The following is a 12875-nucleotide window of genomic DNA, read 5'->3' on the forward strand; positions in this document are numbered from 1 at the left end:
AACTCAGGTAAGAACCCCTTCTTTGACTGATCTATTTTGAACTCCTTCAAAAACATGTCAAGGTGTGCGTTCTTTGAAAGTATCATCAGGCGTCTTGATCTATTTCTATAGATCTTGATGCCCAATATGTAAGCAGCTTTATCCAGGTCTTCCTTTGAAAATCACTCTTCAAACAACCGTTTATACTTTCTAGAAATTCTACATTATTTCGGATCAACAATATGTCATCCACATATATTTATCAGAAATGTTGAAGTGCTCCCACTCACTTTCTTGTAAATAGAAGTTTCTAGCAAACATTGTATAAACCTAAAAGCTTTGATCACTCCATCAAAACATATATTCCGATTCCGAGATGCTTGCTCTAGTCCATAGAAGGATTGCTGGAGCGAGCATACCTTTTAGCATCCTTAGGATCGACAAAACCTTTTATTGTATCACATACAACTTTTCTTACGAAAACTGGTAAGAAAACTTGTTTTGACATCCATCTGTAAGATTTCATAATCGAAAAATACAGCTAATACTAACATGATTCTGACGGACTTAAGCATCGCTACGGGTGAGAAATTCTCATCGTAGTCAACTCCTTGAACTTGTGAAAAGACTCTTTTCCACAAGTCGAGCTTCATAGACGGTAACATTACCGCCCACGTCCGTATTCTTCTTAAAGATCCATTTATCTCAATGGCTTGCCGATCATCGGGCAAGTCCACCAAAGTCCATACTTTGTTCTGATATATGGATCCTATCTCGGATTTCATGGCTTCTAACCATTTGTCGGAATACGGGCCCACCATCGCTTCTCCATAGCTCGTAGGTTCATTGTTGTCTAACAACATGATATCTAAGACATGATTACCGTACCACTCAGGAGTAGTACATATCCTTGTCGACCTACGAGGTTCGATAGCAACTTGATCCGAAGCTTCATGATCACTATCATTAACTTCCTCTTCAACAGACGTAGGCGCCACAGAAAACATCTTTCTGTGTTGCATCACTCTCTGGTTGAAGTAAAGGTTCGACAACCTCATCAAGTTCTATCTTCCTCCCACTCAATTCTTTCGAGAGAAACTCCTTCTCGAGAAAGGACCCGTTCTTAGCGACAAACAATTTGCCCTCGGATCTGAGATAGAAGGTATACCCAACTGTCACCCTTGGGTATCCTATGAAGATGTGTTTGTCCGCTTTGGGTTCGAGCTTCTCCGGCTGAAGCCCTAAGCATCGCATCCCCAAACATTAAGAAACGACAACTTTGGTTTCTTGCCAAACCGATGTTCATATGACGTCGTCTCAACGGACTTAGATGGTGTCCTATCTAAAGTGAATGCAGCTGTCTCTAACGCATAACCTCAAAATGAAAACGGTAGATTGGTAAGAGACATCATAGATCGCACCATATCTCATAGTGTTCGATTACGACGTCCGGACACACCATTACCTTGTGGTGTTCCAGGTGGCTTCAACTGTGAAACAATTCCACAATGTCTTAAGTGATTGCCAAACTCATAACTCAGAAAATCCCCTTTTGATCAGATCGTAGGAACATGATCTTATTGTTATGATGATTCTTAACTTCACTCTGAAATTGCTTGAACTTTTCAAACGTTTCAGACTTGTGCTTCATTAAGTAAATATACCTATATCTACTCAAATCGTCAGTGAAGATGAGAAAATAGCGATATCCACCGCACGCTTCAATTCTCATTGGATCACACGCATCAGCATGTATGATTTCCAACAAGTCACTTGCCCGTTTCATTGTACCTGAAAACGGGGTCTTAGTCATCCTGCCCACGAGGCATGGCTCGCATGTGTCAAGCGATTCAAAATCAAGTGACTCCAAACATCCATCGACATGGAGTTTCTTCATGCATCTTACGCCAATATGACCTAAGCGGCAGTGCCACAAGAAAGTGGTACTATCGTTATTAACTCTACATCTTTTGGCGTGAACATGTGTATTACTACGACCGAGATTCAATGAACCATTCATATAGGGTGCATGACCATGAAAGGTATTATTCATGTAAACAGAATAACCATTATTCTCTAACTTAAATGAATAACTGTATTGCAATAAACATGATCTAATCATATTCATGCTCAACGTAGACACTTGATAACATTTATCTAGGTTCAATACTAATCCCGAAGGCAGATGGAGCGTGCGATGGTGATCTCATCAACTTTGGAAACACTTCCAACACACATCGTCACCTCGCCCTTAGCCAGTCTCCGTTTAGTCCGTAGCTTTTGCTTCAAGTCACCAATAATAGTAACTGAACCGGTATCCAATACCCAGGTGCTACCAGGAGTACTAGTGAGGTACACATTAATAACACGTATATACTTTGAAGTTGCCGGCCTTCTAATCTACCATGCATTTGGGGTAATTCCGCTACCAGTGACCGTTCCCCTTACAATAGAAGCATTTAGTCTCGGGTTTGGGTTCAACCTTGGGTTCCTTCACTGGAGCGGCAACTGGTTTGCCATCCATGAAGTTTCCCTTCTAGACCTTGCCCTTCTTGAAACCAGCTCCTTCTTGATTTCTACCTTTTGCGGTCTTAAGCACCACGAACAGCTCCGGGATAAACTCCATCCCTTGCATGTCATAGTTCATCATGAAGATCTAGTAGCTTAGTGATAGTGGCTAGAGAACTCTATCAATCACTATCTTATCTGAAAGTTTAACTCCCACTTGATTTAAGTGATTGTCGCACCCAGACATTCTGAGCACATGCTCACTAGCCGAGCTATTCTCCTCCATCTTGTTGGCAAAAGAACTTGTCAGAGGTCTCACACCTCTCAACACGGGCATGAGCTTGAAATCTCAATTTCAGCTCTTGAAACATCTCATATGTTCTATGGCGTTCAAAACGTCATTAGAATCCCGATTCTAAGCCGTGAAGTATGGTGCACTAAACTATCAAGTAGTCATCAAGATGTGTCTGTCAGGTGTTCACAACATCCACAGACGACGTTGTAGGGGTTTGCACATCGAACGGTGCATCAAAGACGTAAGCCTTCTGTGTAGCAGTGAGGACACTCCTCGGACTACGGACCCAGTCCGCATCATTGCTTACAATATCTTTCAACTTAATCTTTCTCTAGGAACGTATTGAAACAGGGAGCTACAACGTGAGCTATTTATCTACAACATATTTGCAAAGACAATTTAGACTATGTTCATGATAATTGAGTTCATCTAATCAAATTATTTAATGAACTCCCACTCAGATAGACATCCCTCTAGTCATCTAAGTGAAACATGATCCGAATCGACTAGGCCGTGTCCGATCATCACGTGAGACGGATTAGTCATCAACGGTGAACATCTCATGTTGATCATATCTTCTATACGACTCATGTTCGACCTTTCGGTCTTCCGTGTTCCAAGGCCATGTCTGTACATGCTAGGCTCGTCAAGTCAACCTAAGTGTTTCGCATGTGTCCTGAGGCCATGTCTGTACATGCTAGTCTTGTCAACACCCCGTTGTATTCGAACGTTAGAATCTATCACACCCGATCATCACGTGGTGCTTCGAAACAACGAACCTTCGCAACGGTGCATAGTTAGGGGGAACACTTTCTTGAAATTTTAGTGAGGGATCATCTTATTTAAGCTACCGTCGTTCTAAGCAAATAAGATGTAAAACATGATAAACATCACATGCAATCAAATAGTGACATGATACGGCCAATATCATTTGCTCCTTTTGATCTCCATCTTCGGGGCTCCATGATCATCGTTGTCACCGGCATGACACCATGATCTCCATCATCATGATCTCCATCATCGTGTCTTCTTGAAGTTGTCTCGTCATCTATTACTTCTACTACTATGGCTAACGCTTTAGCAATAAAGTAAAGTAATTACATGACGTTTAAGTTGACACGCAGGTCATAAATAAATTAAGACAACTCCTATGGCTCCTGCCGGTTGTCATACTCATCGACATGCAAGTCATGATTCCTATTACGAGAACATGATCAATCTCATACATCACATATATCATTCATCACATCCTTTTGGCCATGTCACATCACACGGCATATGCTGCAAAAACAAGTTAGACGTCCTCTAATTGTTGTTGCAAGTTTTTACGTGGCTGCTATAGGTTTCTAGCAAGAACGTTTCTTACCTACGCGAAAACCATAACGTGATATGACAATTTCTATTTACCCTTCATAAGGACCCTTTTCATCGAATCCGATCCGACTAAAGTGGGAGAGACAGACACCCGCTAGCCACCTTATGCAACTAGTGCATGTCAGTCGGTGGAACCAGTCTCACGTAAGCGTACGTGTAAGGTCGGTCCGGGCCGCTTCATCCCACGATACCGCCGAATCAAGATAAGACTAGTAATGGCAAGCACAATTGACAAAATCGACGTCCACAACAACTTGTGTTCTACTCATACATAGAAACTACGCATAGACCTAGCTCATGATGCCACTGTTGGGGATCGTAGCAGAAATTTGAAATTTTCTACGCATCACCAAGATCAATCTATGGAGTAATCTAGCAACGAGGGGAATGGGAGTGCATCTACATACCCTTGTAGATCGCTAAGTGGAAGCGTTGCAAGAACGCGGATGAAGGAGTCATACTCGAAGCGATTCAGATCGCGGTTGATTCCGATCTAAGCGCCGAACCACGGCGCCTCCGCGTTCAACACACGTGCAGCCCTGTTGTAATGCCCCGAGACCGATGTGCCAGGTGTCGTTCAGTTATTCGTTGTTGTTGCCTTGTCATTCGCTTGCGTGTTGCATCTTGTCATGTCATCATATGCATTGCATCATCATGTTTTCAAAACTTGCATTCGTCCGGGTTCTCCGAGTTCTCTCTGTTGTCCGTTCTGAGCCCAACCACACTTGCACGCGCCAGCGACATGTCTGAAATAGTATTTTATAAGTGGCCGAAAAATGTTCTCGGAATGGGATGAGATTTGACGTGTGGTCTTATTATAGTGTAGACAGACCGCCTGTCAAGTTTCATCGCAATCGGAGTTCGTTTGACGCCCCAACGGATAAATATAGCGGCAATAGTAGCCGGTCAAAACGTCGGACGTTTTCGGTCTCCGGAAATAGTCGCCGGGCCTCCCTCTCTTCTCTTCTCTCAGCTCGAGACCGTCTACACAGCCCACTACTCACCGCCAGGCCCTACCTAACCTCATCAGCCCGCGACCCTCCTCGCGCGCGCCCGAAAGTTGTCCCGGACCCGAACCGAGCTGTCGCCACCGTTGTATCCGGATCATCCCCAAACGTCTACAAAACGTCACCGTTTTCTTATTTGGGCTCCCTGGCCTATTCTTCCCGAACCGTCTGATCTCGATCGGAGGTTCCATTTTAGACCTAACCTAACCCACTTCTATTTAATATCAGATCCAACCCTAAAATCTAAGGAGACGTCCCATCCATTCCATCACCGCGCCGCCACTCCACCCGGTCTCTCCTTCCACCTTGGGATCTTCCCAGATCCAAATCCTCCCCTCCTCGATTTCAACCACAGCCGCCCCCGCTCCTCCTCAATTTCCATGCCCAACCAACTAGTGCCTCCCCTGGATCCCGTCGCCCACCCAACCAGCGCAGCCGGAGCAGCAGCTCCCAGTCGCCGGAGATGAGTGCCCCGACAGCCCTGCTCCTTTTCCCCACTTGCTTCCCTACCTCCCGTTCTCACGATCTTCCCCTCCCTCTCTCTGTTTTCGCTCACAGGAGACAACCATGGGCGCTGTGTTCGCAAGCAGCAGCTATCGTCGTCTTCCCCCGCCTCGCCTGTGACCTCCTATGCATCGGTTCCGGCCCCGACGACTGATCCCCTTGCCTCCTCGTTCCCGTGCGTGCAGCAGCTGAGCAAGGGACCTCGCGCCCGATCCTTCCCCTCGTCCAGGAGGTAGGAGCCCGAGCTCCTTGATCCCTCCTCGCCGGCCAAGTCCTCGCAAGCCACCACCCTCGCCGGCGAACCCCAGGCAGGAGCCCCGTCGCCCTCTCCCTCCTCCCTGACCTGCCCCTCTCCTCCCTGCTTCATCCTCTCCCTCCCGCAGGTCGTCGTCGTCGGTGGAGATCCACGCCTCCCTGCCGTCTCGCCTCGCCATCGACCGGATCTGGCGCCCCGAGGCCGGATCCGCCGCCCAGTAACCCGTTCCAGTCCTCGCGAGCGCCACCGGACCCTCCCTCGCCGGAGCTTTGCTACGCCGTCGCCATGGTCCTCTGCTTCGTGCGGGATGAGACGAGGTGACCGCTGCCGTACGTGGGTCGCTGCGCGTTGACCCTTCCCTGATTGAACCAAGGCCGGCCGGCCCAGCGTGCCTCCTCCCGTGCCAGATCGCAGCCCAACCGGCCTCGCCTCGCTTTTGCAGCTCCCACCTCTTCACCGAACGGCCCAAGGCCCATGGTGAGGCCAAATCCAGCGCCCCTCTTTTTTTTCCCTTCCCCCTGTCAGGCCAACCTCTGTTACGGCCCAGGACATTTTTTTCCCTGAACAAATTTATCTATTATTCCGGAGAACACAGTTTTGCAGAAAAGTCCCCCTAGTTCATGCATTTAATAACTCACTAACCGTGCATCGGATTAAAATGTTTTATATATGAAACTTGCTCAGAATTTTGTGTAGATTAATAATATCCAACTTTCATCTATGTTTGAAATGTCTAAAATTATGTTTGTTTAAATTTGCTCCTATGCCATGCTAATATGATTTAATTCATAACTAAATAACCGTAGCTCGGATTTAAACAAACTTTATATGTAAATGGGGTAGAAAAATGCATAGATTACCATGTTTCACTTTATTTTCCTGTTTATCAACAATAAAATATGGTTTTAGGCAGAACAGTACCAAACCTTAAATTATGCATATGAGGATTTTCCGGAATTGTTGTTCGTTGCTTCCGGCCTCATTGAAACTTGCCTAGATTAGATAGTTTCATCATGCTTCCCCTCTTGCCATGCTTAACAACATTTAATATTGTTGGGTACATAAACGGGATCAAACTAAATAACTTATCGTGGTGTTTCGTCAATATGCAACTCGTTGCATATTGAGCTCCACTTAATTTGTAGGATTGCTTGTGCACTTTGCCATGCCATGTATCTTTAAACCGGACATGCATCATACTTGTTTGCACATCATGCCATGTCTATGTGATGGTTGTTTACTATGTTGTGTGCTTCTTTTCCGGTGATTGCTTCTTCGGGTTGGTTCCGGTAACGTCGAGTTTGTGAGGAACCGTTCGACTACGTCCGTTTGTCTTCTTCATGGACTCGTTCTTCTTCCTTGCGGGATTTCAGGCAAGATGATCATACCCTCGAAATCACTACTATCTTTGCTATGCTAGTTTGCTCGCTCTTTTGCCATGCCAATGCTACGATGCCTACCATTTGCTTGTCAGCCTCCCAAATTGCCATGTCAAACCCCTAACCCACCATGTCCTAGCAAACCGTTGTTTGGCTATGTTACCGCTTTGCTTAGCCCCTCTTATAGCGTTGTTAGTTGCAGATGAAGATTGAAGTTTGTTCCTTGTTGGAACATGGAGATGTCGTTCCTTGTTGGAACATATTTATTTACTTGTTGTGATATCACTATATATCTTATTTAATTAATGCATCTATATACTTGGTAAAGGGTGGAAGGCTCGGCCCTATGCCTGGTGTTTTGTTCCACTCTTGCCGCCCTAGTTTCCGTCATATCGGTGTTATGTTCCCGGATTTTGCGTTCCTTACGCGGTTGGGCTATAATGGGAACCCCTTGACATTTCGCCTTAAGTAAAGCTCTTCCAGCAATGCCCAACATTGGTTTTACCATTCGCCACCTAGCCTCTTTTTCCCTTGGGTTTCGCGGACTCAAGGGTCATCCTTATTTTTAACCCCCCCCCCCCGGGCCAGTGCTCCTCTGAGTGTTGGTCCAACTGTCAGCTACCGGTGACCACCAGGGGCAACTCTGGGCTGGCCTACCCGTACCTAAGACAATCTGAGTGTGCCCTGAGAAAGAGATATGTGCAGCTCCTATCGGGATTTGTCGGCACATTCGGGCGGTGTTGCTGGTTTAGTTTTATCCTGTCGAAATGTCTTGTTGTACCGGGATACCGAGTCTGATCGGAACGTCTCGGGAGGAGGTCTATTCCTTCGTTGACCGTGAGAGCTTGTGATGGGCTAAGTTGGGACACCCCTGCAGGGATTTGAACTTTCAAAAGCCGTGCCCGCGGTTATGGGCAGATGGGAATTTGTTAATGTCCGATTGTAGAAAACCTGAACTTGACCTTAATTAAAATGAATCAACAGCGTGTGTAACCGTGATGGTCTCTTTCCGGCGGAGTCCGGGAAGTGAACACGGTTGTTGGAGTTATGCTTGACGTAGGTAGTCCAGGATCACTTCTTGATCATACTTTTATCGACCGTGCTTTGCCTTCTCTTCTCGCTCTCATTTGCGTATGTTAGCCACCATATATGCTAGTCGCTTGCTGCAGCTCCACCTCATACCTTTACCTTACCCATAAGCTTAAATAGTCTTGATCGCGAGGGTGCGAGATTGCTGAGTCCCTGTGGCTCACAGATACTTCCAAAACCAGCTTGCAGGTGCCGATAAGTCCGTGCAGATGACGCAACCAAGCTCAGGAGGAGCGCGATGAAGATCTTGTCCTTTGTATGGTTTCGTTCTAGTTGATCAGTAGTGGAGCCCAGTTGGGGTCGATCGTGGACCTTTGTCGCATTTGGGGTTCTTCTTTTATTTTGGTTCCGTAGTCGGACCATGAGTGTATTTGATTGATGTAATGTTTATTCCTGTAATTGTGTGAAGTGGCGATTGTAAGCCAACTATGTATCTCTTTCCCTTATTTATTACATGGGTTGTGTGAAGATTACCTCACTTGCGACATATGCCTTCAATGCGATTATGCCTCTAAGTCGTGCCTCGACACGTGGGAGATATAGTCGCATCGAGGGTGTTACACCGGTGATGTCTCCTACGCCTTGATCCAGCAAGGGGAGAAGGAGAGGTTGGGGAAGACTCCGTCCAGCAGCAGCACGACGGCGTGGTGGTGGTGGAGGAGCGCAGAACTCCAGCAGGGCTTCGCCAAGCACTACGAGAGACGAGGAGGGAGAGAGGTAGGGTTGCGCCAAGAGGGAGATGATCTCGCGTGTGTTGCAGCCCCCAATACCTCAAGTATATATAGGGGAAGGGGAGGGGCTGCGCCCCCATCTAGGGTTCCCTCCCTAGGGGCGGCGGCAGCCCCAAAACCCATCTAGGGTTGTGGCCAAGGGGGGAGAGAGGGGGGCGCACCTAGGGTGGGCCTTAAGGCCCATATGAACCTAGGGTTTGCCCCCTCCCACTCTCCCTTGCGCCTTGGGCCTTGGTGGGAGGCGCCCCAGCCCACCTAGGGGCTGGTCCCTTCCCACTATTGGCCCATGTAGGCCTTCGGGGCTGGTGGCCCCACCTGGTGGACCCCCGGACCCCTCCGGTGGTCCCGGTACACTACCGGTGATGCCCGGAACACTTCCGGTGGCCAAAACCATACTTCCTATATATCAATCTTTACCTCCAGACCATTCCGAAACTCCTCGTGACGTCTGGGATCTCATCCGGGACTCCGAACAACATTCGGTAACCGCGTACATACTTTCCCTATAACCCTAGCGTCATCGAGCCTTAAGTGTGTAGACCCTACGGGTTCGGGAGTCATGCAGACATGGCCGAGACAACTCTCCGGTCAATAACCAACAGCGGGATCTGGATACCCATGTTGGCTCCCACATTTTCCACGATGATCTCATCGGATGAACCATGATGTCGAGGATTCAATCAATCCCGTATTCAATTCCCTTTGTCCAGCGGTATTGTACTTGCCCGAGATTCGATCGTCGGTATCCCGATACCTTGTTCAATCTCGTTACCGGCAAGTCTCTTTACTCGTTCCGTAACACATCATCCCGTGATCAACTCCTTGGTCACATTGTGCACATTATGATGATGTCCTACCGAGTGGGCCCAGAGATACCTCTCCGTTAGACGGAGTGACAAATCCCAGTCTCGATTCGTGCCAACGCAACAGACACTTTCGGAGATACCTGTAGCGAACCTTTATAGCCACCCAGTTACATTGTGATGTTTGGCACACCCAAAGCACTCCTACGGTATCCGTGAGTTGCACAATCTCATGGTCTAAGGAAATGATACTTGACATTAGAAAAGCTTTAGCAAACGAACTACACGATCTTGTGCTAGGCTTAGGATTGGGTCTTGTCCATCACATCATTCTCCTAATGATTTGATCCCATTATCAACGACATCCAATGTCCATGGTCAGGAAACCGTAACCATCTATTGATCAATGAGCTAGTCAACTAGAGGCTTACTAGGGACATGGTGTTGTCTATGTATCCACACATGTATCTGAGTTTCCTATCAATACAATTCTAGCATGGATAATAAACGATTATCATGAACAAGGAAATATAATAATAACCAATTTATTATTGCCTCTAGGGCATATTTCCAACGTACGTATTCCCGTAACTCTCCGATACTCCAAAAAATACCCGAATCACTCGGAACCTTTCCGATGTCCGAATATAGTCGTCCAATATATCGATCTTTACGTCTCGACCATTTCGAGACTCCTCGTCATGTCCCCGATCTCATCCGGGACTCCGAACTCATTCGGTACATCAAAACTCATAAACTCATAATATAACTGTCATCGAAACCTTAAGCGTGCGGACCCTACGGGTTCGAGAACAATGTAGACATGACCGAGACACGTCTCCAGTCAATAACCAATGGCGGAACCTAGATGCTCATATTGGCTCCCACATATTCTACGAAGATCTTTATCGGTCAGACCACATAACAACATACGTTGTTCCCTTTGTCATCGGTATGTTACTTGCCCGAGATTCGATCATCGGTATCTCAATACCTAGTTCAATCTCGTTACTGGCAAGTCTCTTTACTCATTCCGTAATACATCATCCTGCAACTAACTCATTAGTTGCAATGCTTGCAAGGCTTAAGTGATGTGCATTATCGAGAGGGCCCAGAGATACCTCTCCGACAATCGGAGTGACAAATCCTAATCTCGAAATACGCCAACCCAACAAGTACCTTCGGAGACACCTGTAGAGCACCTTTATAATCACCCAGTTACGTTGTGACGTTTGGTGGCACACAAAGTGTTCCTCCGGTAAACGGGAGTTGCATAATCTCATAGTCATAGGAACATGTATAAGTCATGAAGAAAGCAATGGCAACAAACTAAACGATCAAGTGCTATGCTAACAGAATGGGTCAAGTCAATCACATCATTCTCCTAATGATGTGATCCCGTTAATCAAATGACAACTCATGTCTATGGTTAGGAAACATAACCATGTTTGATCAACGAGCTAGTCAAGTAGAGGCATACTAGTGACACTCTGTTTGTCTATGTATTCACACATGTATTATGTTTCCGGTTAATACAATTCTAGCATGAATAATAAACATTTATCATGATATAAGGAAATAAATAATAGATTTATTATTGCCTCTAGGGCATATTTCCTTCATCATATATATTCAACCCTATCCACACTTCAGAGGAACCTCAATTCGCACTCCACTCCCATAGTACCGAAACTACTCTCCGGCAAACTCCAGCGTACTCCTTCATGGAAGGCACTGGATCCGACCACGAGATGTTCGAATCCGAGGACTGGGACCTCATCCCTCGCATTCCCGAGTAGTAGATGGACGCCCGCGCTGCTCTCTGGCGCCCCTGGGAGGAGTGCACCTGCCCATGATCTTCATCGGTCCGGCGGGAATCCATTGCCTCTGCTAAAATGACGCGAGGATCCATCGAGGCCAGTGGATTACGACGCGTGATCGCCGCCTCGGCGGAAGCGGTGACCACCGCATGGCAAAGCAACCCTGATGTGCCAACGAAATCATTTATGTAAAATAGAGGCCATATCTGCCTCAATGGTTCACGCGAAAAGGGAATGGGGCGACTTTGGCAGCCCGCATGGTGAAATTGCACGCCGACATGGGCAGGAGGAGGAAACCCTCCATGCCCGCATCGGCGAGAAGTGGTGAAGGAGGGCGGTCCATGTCGTGGCAAAAGAAAGAAGGCAAGGGCATATACAAGGGCGACTATGGATGAACTTTTTCCATTATAGTTTCATTGTAGTTAGGTACATGCCAATTTTTGGTAGTTTGATGATATGTGTTTAGCTACTTATGTTTAACGTTGCATCAGACTAACATGAATTCGGCGATTTTTTATGGATCCGGTTGTAGACGCGTACTTTCAATGTATGTTCAGTCACTGTTCGTCGACGCATTCACGAGACATATAGAGGCCGGATTAGACAACTCTATTGTAGATGCTCTTGCTAGCCACGTTTGCATGTCTCATTAGAGCATCTACAGCCGGACTTGGCAAATTCGCCCCCTCAGACGACCACAGACGCGCCCGGGCACGCCCGAATCCGGACTCTCAAATCCATGCAAATACATGCGCGTCAATCATGCAACACAATATCTCACGTAAATAGCTAGTGTTCGTATCAAGCATACATAGCGCTTACATAAAATTTATTTGAAGTGCCAAACTCCAACATTGCCTCCTTGATTGTCATTGTGGATCCACATGTGCTCCGCAAGATCATTGAGTAGCTGCGTGTGCACCTGCTGATCTTGAAGATTCTGATGCATCTGCAGAAAGTTCATAAAATGATCCGCATCTTAATCTTTCGGGATTTCAACCTGTTCTCCGGGTGCTTCGAAATCATGGGTTTGAGCTACACCATCACCCTCATCCTCGACAATTATATTGTGCAGAATAACACAACATGTCATCAGGTGCCACAAAGTTTCTGATTCCCACATCATTACA

Source organism: Triticum urartu, chromosome 5A (genome assembly GCF_056163025.1).
Source record: "Triticum urartu cultivar PI428250 chromosome 5A, HENAU_Tu73, whole genome shotgun sequence".
Lineage (NCBI taxonomy): Eukaryota > Viridiplantae > Streptophyta > Magnoliopsida > Poales > Poaceae > Triticum > Triticum urartu.